This window comes from Rhinolophus ferrumequinum, chromosome 24 (assembly GCF_004115265.2).
Source record: "Rhinolophus ferrumequinum isolate MPI-CBG mRhiFer1 chromosome 24, mRhiFer1_v1.p, whole genome shotgun sequence".
Classification (NCBI taxonomy): Eukaryota; Metazoa; Chordata; class Mammalia; order Chiroptera; family Rhinolophidae; genus Rhinolophus; species Rhinolophus ferrumequinum.
In genome coordinates, this window is record NC_046307.1 from 29349949 (window position 1) to 29363106 (window position 13158).

Here is a 13158-nt window from a genome sequence, read left to right on the forward strand (position 1 = left end):
GTGAGTCACCTGACTCCTCCAGCCTGCTCCGCAGTACTTGAACCCTTAACACAAGCCCCTGCCTTGCAAGCACTCGCCTACCACCTTCCCGAGATAGGCTCTGGCTGAATAAACACATCAGCAACAGAAATTCCAACTGATAACCACCAAATTCCCTGTAGTTGAAAAACAATATCCAACATGACCACCTCCACGTAAATAAAGAGATGAATTTCTTGGTAAATATACACAGACCACACAACCCTGAGGTTGAATTATATTCTGCACTGTGCTTGAGGTCATCTCACTGTGTGGCTTGGGGGAAGTCGCTTCAGCTCTGTTGTCATCAGTTTCTCTATCTGTCAAGCAACAGGTATAAATTGATGGTCCCCGGCCCTGGCGAACTCTGACATTCTATTATCCTCTGATTAAAGAAATGACAAGCCTTGTAGATGTTACTCCCCTCAGTGGTTTTGTCCAATCATTAACCAAACTAATGAGGCTGTTTATGCAGTCCCACTGCAAAGTTCACTTTGGGAGACAAGGGGAGGAATCAGAGCAGTTGGACATTCCAGAACATCGCTGGGGGCCAAACGTTAAGTTGATGGTAGTGTGCTGGCAACAACGAAAAGAATCGGGGGGATCCTTGCAGAAACGGGGTACACTTTGGAATGAGGGAGCACTCTCGGTAAGTGGAAAACTGTTACTTGACTAAAGCCAAGGTAAAATCTACTTTTTGAAAATGTTTTGTGGGTTTTTTGTTTTGTATTTTAAGTTTGGCTCAATCATTTGTTTCTTCTCTGTTTCCTTATGTAATCTTGTGGGATGCGGCGTCAAAAAGTCATAAATCATTCATGGTGCTTTGGAAAAAAAAAATCACTTGTGCAAAGCAGATACAACTTAAAATGAAATGGGAGAAGATTTTGCATGAAGCCCAAAGAAAAACGGAACTCACGTGGTTCCTAGCCCAGGCTGATCGCTAATTCCCACAATCGCTATGCGGCTTGGTCATTTGTTTCTGGCTTCTTGATGTGCTTCATTTTTAATGGAGACTGAGTTAAACATATAGCCTGTCACAGCTGTACTGCATTTTTCCAGAGTCATAGAAAAGAGGCTGTAGTCATGGTATTTTGCAGGGATGACTGAAGTTGGCAGATTTTATTCTCGCTTGAAGAAACCAAGAAAGCCCCCTCTTGTCCAAAAATCCCTCTGTCGATATGCCGGTGACTGCTGTCCATAATTCCATGGGTTAATTAAATTCCCTTTGTATATGTAAATCCTCTTGCCCAAAACCCTTTAAAAAAAAGCAAGTAGCCCCCAGCCGAGGTAACCCATAAAGCTAGCTCTCAAAGAGGAATGCCTTAAATAAATCAGTTTGGCTTTATAATTTCCAACGTGGCAGCTAGCTGATGAGGTTGCTAATACACAAGAAAGTTATGGATTTTTAAAAATCTCTTTTATATTCATTAACTCATTCGGGTTTCACAGACGTAGCAAGGACAGGTGTGTGTTCATTCATTAATCCATTCCTGCAACAAACCGTATTGGCTGGCAAGCACTATGCTAGGGCGCTGGTGGTACAGAAAGGTAGCGCTGCTTGCACTTAGCCAGTCACAGTATATGGGGAAACTCATCAGAGTTGTATGGGAGGGACTGGAAACTACAAGTAGCCACAGGTGGGAGTACCACAGCAGTGGATTTCAGCTTCGTGTAAGGAAGAGCATCCCAATGAGTCAAGTTCCCCGGTTAAAAAAGATAGTGAGTCTGCGTTGCCAGAAGTGTTTCAGAAGGATCTGGAGAACTAACACTCAGCGTAGCTGCAGGAGACATTGCTGCATGGCCACGCGGTGAGCTCAGAAGATACATACGTGTCCTCCCCAGTTCTGAGTCCCAAAGTCTCTCTGTATTTATCATGATTCATTCATTTATCCAACAAATATTTTGTGACTGGGGCTGAGTTTGGGACCACCTTGCCTGGGTTTCGATCTCAACTGTGCCACTTTCTTGCTGTGAGACTTTGGGCAAGTTAATTTCTCTGTGTCTCCATTTCACTTCTCTCTGTGTCTCTGTTTCCTCGTCTATGAGCTGGAAATGATCATCGTTCCTGCTCGCAGAGTTGCTGTGAAGGTGAAAGGAGATGACTTAGGTAAAGCACTTTTGAACAGTGTCTGACACGTAACACACAGCTGATTAATATTAGGTATTGGTAGCAATGTAGTATGTATCAGGCACTGAGCTACATACTAGGTCACCGGGGTTAAGAAAACAGACCTGAACCCTCCTTGCCTTGAGTTTAAAGTCAGCCAGGAGGTGGGAGAATATAAAGGATATTAAACTAAAAGTCACAAAAATACAAATATAGCTTCCAGCTCTGACAATTGCTATGAAGGGAAAAGAGAGGACAGCATGATAACATATGATGGAGGAGAGGGAGACTCATTTAGACGGGGAGGTGCAGGGAAGAGTTCTTTGAGGAAATGGCATTTAAGCTGAGTTGCAGTACACATGTATCCCACCACCCAGGGTTTAAAGAGCTGCCCTGATGCCTGGCCTTATTATAAGTCAGCAGAGGAAAGAAGCCAGCTATCTGCACAGAGTAGGGAGTCATCTGTCAATCTGGCCTCCAACCTGTGCATCAAGCCTCACTTTAGGCAACCTAAGTGTACAGAGGCTCTCTTTGCCTTAGTGATTAGTTTCCACTTGATTTTTCTCTTAAATTGATAAACTGATGAGTTCATCCATCCATCTATTCATCCATCCAAATAAGGTCACATGCGTAGGTACCTGGAATTAGAACTTGGACATATCTTTTGGGGGGCCACCATTCAACCCACTGTCAGGTTCATGAAAGAGAGTAATAAAAATGGGTGGAAGCTCTATTTTGACGGGCTCTGAGTGCCAGCTTCAGTTATCTTTGAGAGTCTCATTCTTTGCAGAGTGGTGATGCTGGCGACCTTGATTTGCACTGTTATTTAGACACCTTACACTGGAGAGTCTCTTCCTCTGCGTCACTGTCACCTTCTGACACCCTGAAGCGCCCCCGTCCTCTACTTTCATTACTCATTAGGGCCCCTGCAGCACAAATAAGACGACATAATTTAACATCTGCTTTTCCATGTTCTAATCAAAATTCCCATCTCATATCCCACCTTCTACACGAGTGATGGTTCATCAACTAAAGTAATCTTTATTAAGGCACTGGCTTGTCAACTTTGTTAAAACCTGTACACACAGCCCTTAAAGTGTGATCTTGTTAGTACCGGCTTCCCAGTGCTGCCGAAGACACCACCTGAAGCTGATGGGGAGGAGCAAAATGCCCCCAGCTAGCCCATTCTTCTTGCCCCCAGACCTCCCACTATTGGCCAAACCCAGCTAGAAGCCAGCTGACGCAGGAGCCTGGGAACAGCAGCCGGAGCCATCCGCTCCCCGTGACGCACAACAGAGAAGGGAAGGAAAGGCGTAGACCCTGGACCAGCATATGCTGTTTTCCCCATTTTACAGAGGAGGACATGAAGCTCAGAGAAGGTGATTAATGGCCCAGAGTCACATAGCTAATATGTATTAGTGTGGACTTTGAATCCAGGTCTGAATCTAAATCTAAAGCCTAAGTATTGCTCTACTCTGCTCCCACTACGCGCACAGACATTTGAGTGGCTTTCTCTAACTACGTTGGCCAGGGAGATAGCTTGGGGTTCTGACAGCCTGTCTCATGCCTATCACTTCAGTAAGAGGACCTTCTCTGGGTTTGAGATTTGGGTTTTGTGAAGGATACAGAGATACCCCAGTGAGATCTCCCTTCAAAGAAGAGCTCTCCATGCCCGCTGCTCTGTGTGCTGAGCTCCAGCAGGGCTATCTCAGCTGCAGAGGCCCACCCCGCCCAGGACTTGCCCTGGCAGCCCATGTCCAGTGACTGATAAAGGCTCAGTATTTTTGGCTCACTGCTGGATAACGTGACTGAGCATCGCGGTTCTACTTCTCCCAGTGCCCAGTCCTTTCCAGCGGTGTTGATCCCTATCTCCAAACCCTTCTCCACGCCTGCTTTTAGAGAACTCGACCGATGACAGGCTTTGTTCTCATTAATGTTCTCATCTTGGCCCATAACCTCTTAAACTACACATACTTGTTGATGATGGGTTAACATCCACCATAGTGCGAAGCAGTAGGGCTGGTATCACCTCCATTACGCTCAGTCTACAAGCTTCTAAACCTGCCTTCACTGAGAGTGTTCTGGCTAATTTAGATAAGCAAGTGAAGATAATACTATCAGATGGTAAGGCATTTGGTCATTTTCTTGATGACCATCAGGGATTCCCCCCCGGAATAAGTCACCGGCAAAGTATTTGATCAGAAGGTCTATGGAAAACACCAGCTCTTCAACCTCACCTCTGTTTCTTACACAGAGGCCAGGAAATGTCTTCGGAACCACTTACTATCTTGGTGGTGGCAGGGACCGAAACGCATCCTAACATTCCTTGGCCCTTCTGGAATACTGGGGTCTGCCTAGACGTGGCCAGGGGTGGGCTCTGCCTTTCTGCAGAATGTTCCTTCTGAGGGGCCTAGAATGCTTGGAGAAGGGTTCAAATTCATTGATTTCTGACTGTCTGCCCCCTCAGCTGTGGTAAAACCTGGAGATTAAAGTGGCTTCTAGAAACCATACAGTCCACCTCTCTGCCCTTCACGAAGGACCCCTCTCTCTGAAACACCCACATTGTTTTCTTTTAAAAAAGGAAAAAAGAAAGCATTGCCCTATTTTCTTGACTATCCGATCGTCAGATGGCAATGAGCTGCAGAAGCTCCGTAGGACTGTAGCTGGCCTCCCCCACATACTGTTTTCTTCCCTGCCAACTAATCCTGCCCTTAACCTTCTTAGGTGGCAGTACAGCACCTATTATTCATGACTTCACTGACATTTCTTCTCAATCCCTGATGCCGGTGGTGACTCAGCCTGTCTTTTCATCGAGGGGCAGCAGTGGGCTGTTCCCATATCCTGCATGCGGTTCTCGTTAGCTCTTCTCTGATGCCTTTCACAGAGGCTCTCCGAAAACTTTCTAATTCGAAGACTTAGAGGCAAACATGAAGAGTTCCAATTTTCCAGCCTGTGGACTGAAGTTAAGCAACCTACCTAGGCCATGCAGGGACCAGGACTCTGGACTGGCCCTTGGGGAACAGAGCCCCCAGGGCCATGGGAAGTCAGTATAACAGAGGTCTTTCCTAGTTTGCACTTACGCATACACCACAATGCTCTCAGCACAGAAGGGGATTGATACTGCCGTGCAGGCCTCTTTCTGCAGTGTCCTTGGATTTTCCGCGAGATATTTTTATTTGGCTGAAAAGAACTGGGCCCTTATTGGGCTAAAGGGGACGGAGAAGGCTTGCTCCCAGACAAAACGTGTGTCTCTACAGACCATTGAAGTCATACCGGATATCAGATGGCACTTTCCTAGGTCATGGCTGTTTGATGGAATAGATTCTCCTCATCCCCGTTCTTAGAGCCTTAACCATAGTGATGCTTAGAGAAGAGAACGGGCCTCCAGTAACGGGACTTAATGGAGGAAGTCACCGTGAGGCTTTTAGTAAATTCACACACAGGGCCTATGTGAAGAGGTTTATCCTGCAGGGTACAAGTTTGTTGTCCTGCAGATGTTCCACCTTCATGGCAGGCACAGTTATAGCCTTTGTCCTCCCTTTCCCCATTCTCCAGCTCCCATTTCTATTTCACCCAAGTCCACAGCCACAGCCCCACCCAACAGCAAAATCTGAAAGAAGTCACTGATAGCCCACACTTGATATCAAGCCCAGGAAGTGATGGAACTCTGGGATTAAAGCCAGGTCACAAATGTGTGCCCTCTGGACTCTACTGGTTTGGTCCATACAGTATGTTTGTTTAAAATTTAAGTGCACATATAAAATTAAGAGATTCCACATAAAAACATAGTTTTCTTTACTTATCTTTAAAAATAAAAATATGTGGCCATGCCCTGCCAGCACTCCTGCATGGCGACCACCAGTCGGAGCTGAGTAGCCAAGACCAACCTCTCACTCTCCAATTTGCTTCTCTTCCCCTGGACCAGTTTCACCTTTCTGTATTACTGCCCTGGCCCCTGCAGCCATCCACGTTTGAGTCCCTAGTGTTAAGGCAGGGAAGGGAGAAGAAAGAGAGAAAGTCAAATTAGGAGAAATTTCCCTTATGGATTACTTTGAATGCTTTGGGATACAAGTGACAGAATATCTGACTAAAAGTTGCATAAAGCATAAGGACTTTTAATACTTTAACGGAAAGCCTGCAAGTTGGCTGTTAGATGCTGTTAGGGTTAAATCAGTGGCTCAGCAATTTCCAGTCTCTGGGTCAGCTTCTCTGCAGTGTTCTTGGCTTTCTCCTCATGGTGACAAGATGGCTGCCACAGCTCCGTGCACCACATCCTCACCCAATGACACACAAAAGAAAGAGAAAAGAGACCAGAGTGTCTCATGTCACCTCTTATCAAAGAGTAAAATATTCCCAGAAGACTTTGCCTCGGTCCCATTGGCTAAAGCTAGACCACAGGACCATCCCTAGACTAATCGCTGCTAAATGGGGATGGAATTACCATGTTTGAATAAGACCCAACATGGTTCACCCCTGGATGTAGCAAAGAGGTCCACCTTAGCACACGGCTACCCACACAGATCTGCTAAAAAAAAAAAAAAGATGATGGACAGAATAGTAGGGGTTTGTAACACCTAACACCTGTGAAACACCTAACACAGGGCACCCCAAGATTCTACTATAGTGGCCCCATATCAACTAGGAGGCTGGGGGAAGAACTGAAATGTGGCTGAGCAGAATCAGCCACTGTGGTGTCTGTAGGGCTTGTTAGATAAGGCTAGAACACAAAGTAAAAGACTCTTTGTTCCTTCTTCTGGACTCTGTGTGCCCAGCTGACTGTCAGAACATTTTGTTATGAACTCTACCACCCCTCCCCACATTAGGGTCCTGGTATTTGTGTTTCGGGAATTCACGGGCCAGTAGGAGGGCAGGTCCTCATCCTCACCCAGTCCCAGAATTTGTTCTCAGGGTTTTCCTCCCTTTAAGGGGTTCATTAAAAGAGGTTGCCCCGAGACTCAGTCCTGCAACTAGAGGGCAGTTCCTCTGGTGGAAGCTCTTTCCCAAAGGGACTGACAGGGTGGCTTTTGGAATGGGAGTCTCGGGTCACAATTAGGGCTTGTTGCCTGGTCCCTTCTCACCTCACCTGTGGCTCCCTCAGTCCCAAGCAGCCTCACAGCCACAGGCTCTGGGAAACAGCAAATCGAGCTTTAGCTACTGGTCTGATGTGCCCTCCCCAATTATAAACTACTCCACTAAACTGGAAGAACTGGGCCACGCTGATGGCCTCAGAATGCCCTGGGGCAGAGGCAGACCCCGTCAAACCCCCTTATTCCCACTGTACCAGATTGAAATGTCATCCAGGAGCCAGGTCTGAGAGGGTCCATCATGCCCTCTGTCAGCCAGGTACCCGATCCATGGCCAACAGCACATCGGTCAGCAAGTTGTAAAAAGGAAGAAATAACATAATTATTTTAATGTTCTATGTTGACGTCATGCTCTCCAGCCTTCTTTTAAACACGTTGAAATCCCTTATCTCATTGGATCCTCCTGATGACCCTGAGCAGCCACTAGGACGGGGTCACAAGAACGACTCTGTCATCATTGCCACCCATTTATTGACTGCCTACTGCACGCCAGGCACTGTGCTAAGCACTTTACATCCATCATCTCATTTAATGCTTTCAGCAGCCCCATGAGGCAGGGACTGTTCCTGACCCCATTTTATAAGTGAAAACACAAAGCTCAGAAAGATGGTGCAACTCTCCCAAAGCCACATGGCAGCAAGCAACAGAGCCAGGCTTCAAGTTCAGGTCTGTCTGGTTCAAAGGCCCAGGTTTTTAACAACCACTACAGCAGAGTGCTCTCTCAGTCTAAGGAGCGGTGGACTCCTTTTAATGGTGGCTGGAATGACTACTTTTTATCTTGAGGATAAGGATGGGCATTCTATCATTGAAGTGACTGTCCTCCACTTCCTGTTTCTTCCTTCTCTCTGCAGCCTCGCTTCCTGTTCTCCCTTGCCCTCTGACCTCCCCCGGAAATAACTTCAAACTCAAGTACTGGATTTAGTTCTCTGTATTCTACAATAGCAGGTTCAAGGAGTTTCATCTTGGTCCCATCAGGACTCCAGGGCCCAAGAGTCAGAGGTGGAAATTGACAAGCAGGACCAAAGGGCAGGCCCATCTCAGGCAACCCTGACATGTTGGGACCGTCAGGCCCAGCAGGCCCAAATGACCCACTTGAATCAACAGAGTTCAAAGGCAAGCAGCAGCTGTTACCTAAGCCGTGTTCAGGGCCTGGAGCCAAAGTGAGGTTCAAGGGCCAAGAGAAAGAGTGTGTGAGGGCAGAGCATAGCGTCGGCACTGACAGATGGGATCCAGTCCAAGCAGTCTCCCTCAGCCTAGAACAAAGGTCCAGGTGCACATATGTGCCAACTGAGAGCAGTGGGCACTGAGAGGAGAACCCATACTTAGAGAAATAAAGAGCCAGGTGAACAGTCCCAAGCAGTCTTGGGGGGTCCCTGTTTCCTACCAGGTGCTATCTGATCAATTAACACAACTAACGTGTCATTGGCTGATAATAACTTCATATCCATGCTTCCCAAGTGACACGTGTCGTAGTGAAGTAACACACTTGTGCTATCTCTAATCTTTGGCACAGCCCCCAAAACATAGTAGGTATCAGTGAGTCCCCATTGTATAGATGAAGAAACTGAGGCTTGGAGAGATTAGGTGACCTGCCCAAGATCTTCTAGAGGAAGAGGCAGGATCGGAGCCGCAGTCTTCCTGGCTCCCTAGAAAATGTTCTTTCCTCTCTAGCATGCATAGTATCCAAGAACTGTAACTGTGTCCTCCTACACTGGGAAATTAAAAAGTTTGTGCGTGTACCCGGTTGTCAACATCTGGGCACTTCCTCTATGCCAGGCAGTGTGCTGGGTAGTAGGGATGCACTAGGAGATGAGACACAGAGTCCGCCCTCAACTCCCCCCACCACCACACCCCCACACCAGATTTTGCTGCTGTTCCTCAAAGTCCAGCACACAGCCAGCTGCCTCTTCCCACCCTGGTCCTCGGGGAGGCAGGTTGGGGCCAGGGCCAGTTTCTTCATGCCACTTGCTCTGCTCATTACAGAAACCACACTGTTGACAGAGGCAGGACTGTTGGGCCAGCAGATTCAACCGTATCATTTTGAATCTAAACTGCTTCCTCTGTGATCAGTGGCCGCTGTTGACCCAGAGAGGTTTCTTTTTGTTGGGAGCTGGGAGGGATTTGCTGGGATTAGCATAGAGATTGCCTGTGCACCAGGGAAAGGGCCCAGCCGGCTGCTGATGGACCAGCTGGAATGCAGTCAGTTCGACTCCCCCTTGGGCCGCAGTCCTGGAGAGCCACAGCGCATCTCTGGCTCCGGCCGCAACAGGAGCCTGCCTCTACAGCAGAACGACGGTGGGAACGCCATGTCGTGGTTACCTTATCACTCTCCATCACTGAAGCTCCTTAGGAATGATTTCAACCCCTTCTCCAGCAGCTGGGGCTCTAAATAAAGACTCCCTGGGGATGCTGAATCCTGCCCTTCATCCCAGCCACTTGTGACTCATCCCACAGGCAGATTCTTCTTCCATCTTCTTGATTACGAGGACAGGGAAGTGCAAGGCTTCCTGTGGGTGTCCATGGGTGTGCGTGGCCATGCTTATCTGCATGCTATGTGCATTTAGTTGGGTGTTGTCGGTGTGCATGCATGTGTGTGTGTGTGTGTGTGTGTGTGTGTGTGTGTGTGGAATTCTTCATGTACATGTGTGTCTAGTGGTGGCTCTGTGTTTCTTTTTAAAGGGTAGAGGAGAAATGTGTGCTCATATTTCGTGGGGATGGTGGGGATGGTAAGCCAAAACTCCATGTTAAATCTCATCTACTAGTATTTATGAAGGTCCTTCTTTGTGCACAGCCCTATGTTAAGCAAGGAGAACAAGACAGAAGCCATGTCATCTTCACGGGCGACAGCTGCATAAAGCCAATAAAATCCTCAAAGCGGCAGCAGCAGTTGAGAAAGCAGTAGCATTTCACGAAAAGAAAAGCCCGACTTGTAGCAGAGAAAAATCAAGAACACTCTCACTTACTGAGCTCCTCCTCTGTGCTAGGCACTTCCTATGTACTGTACAACTTACTCCTTACAGCAACACAACACAAGAGTTTCTCGTCCCAGTTTTCACAGGTGAGAAAACAGCCCCTGAGAAGTTAGATCACTCACATGGACCATGAAGGTCCAGGTAAAATTAGAACCCTGGGCTTTGGGGCAGAGTCTTAGAGTTCATCCCATCTACCAGGTCAGACAATTAAGTTCACAAACTAGTGGCAACGCTGTTGCTAACCTTTTCTGATATCAGAGGTTTATTCATTATGAATTTGTATCAACTGGACAGTTAACCAAGGTTACTATTTGGAAGTGCTGAAAAGGCTGCATGAAAAAGTGAGACGACCTGAACTTTTCGCCAACAATTCACGGTTCTTGCATCACAACAGTGCACCAGCTCCCAGGGTACTGTCTGTGAGGGAGATTTTAGCCAATAAACAAATAACTGTATTGGAACATCTGATCTGGCCCCAGTGACTTCTTTCTTTACCCAAAGATAAAGGAAATATTGAAAGGAAGACATTTTGATGACATTCAGGACATCAAGGGTAATACGACGACAGCTCTGATGGCAATTCCAGAAAAAGAGTTCCAAAAAAGCTTTGAAGGTGGACTAGGTGCTGGTGTCGGTGTATAGCTTCCCAAGGGATGTACTTCCAAGGTGACTGTAGTGATATTCAGCAGTGAGGTAGGTAGCACTTTTTCTAGGGTGAGTTTGCGAACTTAATTGTCCGACCTCATAAATCTTCTACTGTTTGCATCTACCCTACAAAATCACTGATAACTGGTCATTCAGCCCCTTGGTGGGAGAAACTCACCTCTCAAGACAAACTGTTCCATCTTTAGACAGTACCAAATTGCTGGAAAGCTCTCTCCTACATTGAGTTCCTCTTCTCATTTCTGCCCATCAACTCCCTCCTGCCCTCTGGGACTAACAATGCAACTTGAATTCCTCTTCCTGTTACTTCCCTCCAAGTGAACAATGACACCCATCGCCATGCTCTTTCCTCACCTAGCCAGGCCCTCCAGCCATTCCACACTTGAAATAATCTTGAATTCTTAAATATTTGTACGGCACTGGATCCCTTCCGCTGGTATGCACAGTGCTGGTGCATTCAAGTTAAGTAGACATCAGTTGAGGGAATAAAGAGATGAATGAGCCCTTGCAGGGTAAATGGAGCCATGACTTGTTTCATTAAGTATTTTGTCTTAATTAAGGACTGTCTGGTTGCCAGGAACCAAGCCTATTCTGGCTAGTCCAAGTAAAAATTCAGGTTTGATGGAAGGATCCAAGGGACCGTCTAAAGAAAGCTAACTAACTGTAGGAAAATGAAAAGACCTATAGAATGAGAACACTATCAGAAAGCTCTCTCTCTCTCTCTCTCTCTCTCTCTCTCTCTCTCTCTCTCTTCCTGTCTTTTCTACTCTCTACCTTTTTTTTATGTGTCTTCTATGTTCTCTTGGCATGCTGGTTTCCTCTATTGCTCATGGCCCAACATGGCCGCTGTTCCAGAGCTATATTCCCATTTAGCTCCATGTCCATCATTATCTAAATGACAGGAACTCTGTGGCTCTGTGTTCCAGTAGAGAGGACCTCGTTGGTCACACTTGGTCCAATGGTCACTTCTAGACCAATCAGTGATAACTGGCAGGCAAAGGGAGGGATCTCTTCCTAAAAATATGTGTCCTTCAGTACCTCTTTCACAAGGATTCAAAGGCTTTGTTAGAGGGGAGACAAGATTCTTTGGGGAAGTGGTTATGGGTGAATAGAAATGCTGGCATCTCTTGTGCACCTTTAAGTACCAGTATTATAAATTGATCTGAAAGGCCCAGGATGCTCTCAGAGAACCATTTCATCCTTAGGGTGTCCTAGGGACTAGGGGCCATCAGAACTTCTTGTGCTTCTGTAATTCAGCTTCAGGTAGCCATGGAGCCCTGAAAAGCCTGGCCAGTGACTTATATGTGATCTGGAGAGTGCTCAAGCTTCCCTTCTGTGGGAGGGTGTTCACCAAAATTATTAGTGACTCCTCAGCATGTTGTCAGTGGTCCTGGCCGTCTCCAGGAACACAGAAGAGTCAATCAGCAAGTACTAAACACATAAAAAGCCCATTTCCTTCTTCCCTGTATTCATAAAGAATGTATGTGTGTATGCAGTAATCAGGGTATGGTTAGAGAAAGGCTGGAAAACGGGGGAGTATTTCCAATCTGGCAAAAGAAATTAATTGGATAGTAGACTGGAAAGCCCCTCAGAGATCATCTAGCCATGTGGTCATCAAACAGTGTTCCTCAGACATCTAGGGCTCCCCAGAAGTACCTCAAGAACCAAAAGAGGAGGTAACAGGGAAGACTGTATAGGCAGATTTCCACCCACAACCACCACTGCCTGGCCCACGAGTATCCCCGGTATCCTTCCAGCAACCAGAACAATTCTGCTTTTCTTAATATTATATGTTGTTTTGCAGTGTGTTGCTCTTTTATGGGTGAGGAAACTTACCTATTTACACCTTTATAGGTGAGGAAACAGGTAGAGTGACTTGCTCATGGTCACACAACTAGCTAGAACCTGAGCTTTGCTGGGTGCCAATTCTGCTGTTTCCCAGAGCCCTCCTTCTGCCAGTGCAGGTCATATTGGAACAAGAAAGAGCACAGTGATTTTTGACAAGGATAAGTATGATGACAGCTAACCATCTGTGTCTTCCACCTGCAGCAAAGCATCAAGCATTCACGACTGACACATTTCCATTGCCCAAAAGCTCAAGCATACAGCTGTGCATGGCAGTGTTCAAGCTGCAGGACAGTGAGGAACTGGTAGCTTCAGGGTTCCAGCCCCCTAAATTGTCAAACTTACTCCTTAGATGTCTGTCTATTTTGTAATTAGCTAAATCGTAAAGGGGCCCTATAACAGTTAGGGTAATTTCATTGCAATGAACAGAACCCAACTCTAACTAGCTTGAGAGAGAGACTGAAAGAAT

At 46.7% G+C, this 13158-nt stretch overlaps 1 protein-coding gene across 1 annotated transcript in view; it reads left to right on the forward strand.

Annotated features, from left to right (window-relative positions):
- The first annotated feature begins 537 nt into the window (after positions 1–537).
- The window catches only part of ADRA1B (adrenoceptor alpha 1B), an 82887-nt gene continuing 70266 nt past the window's right edge, over positions 538–13158 (forward strand). Inside the window, exon 1 of the mRNA XM_033097038.1 lies at positions 538–667. The gene's annotated coding sequence lies outside the window, so the exon portion shown is untranslated. The remainder of the gene's footprint in view (positions 668–13158) is intronic.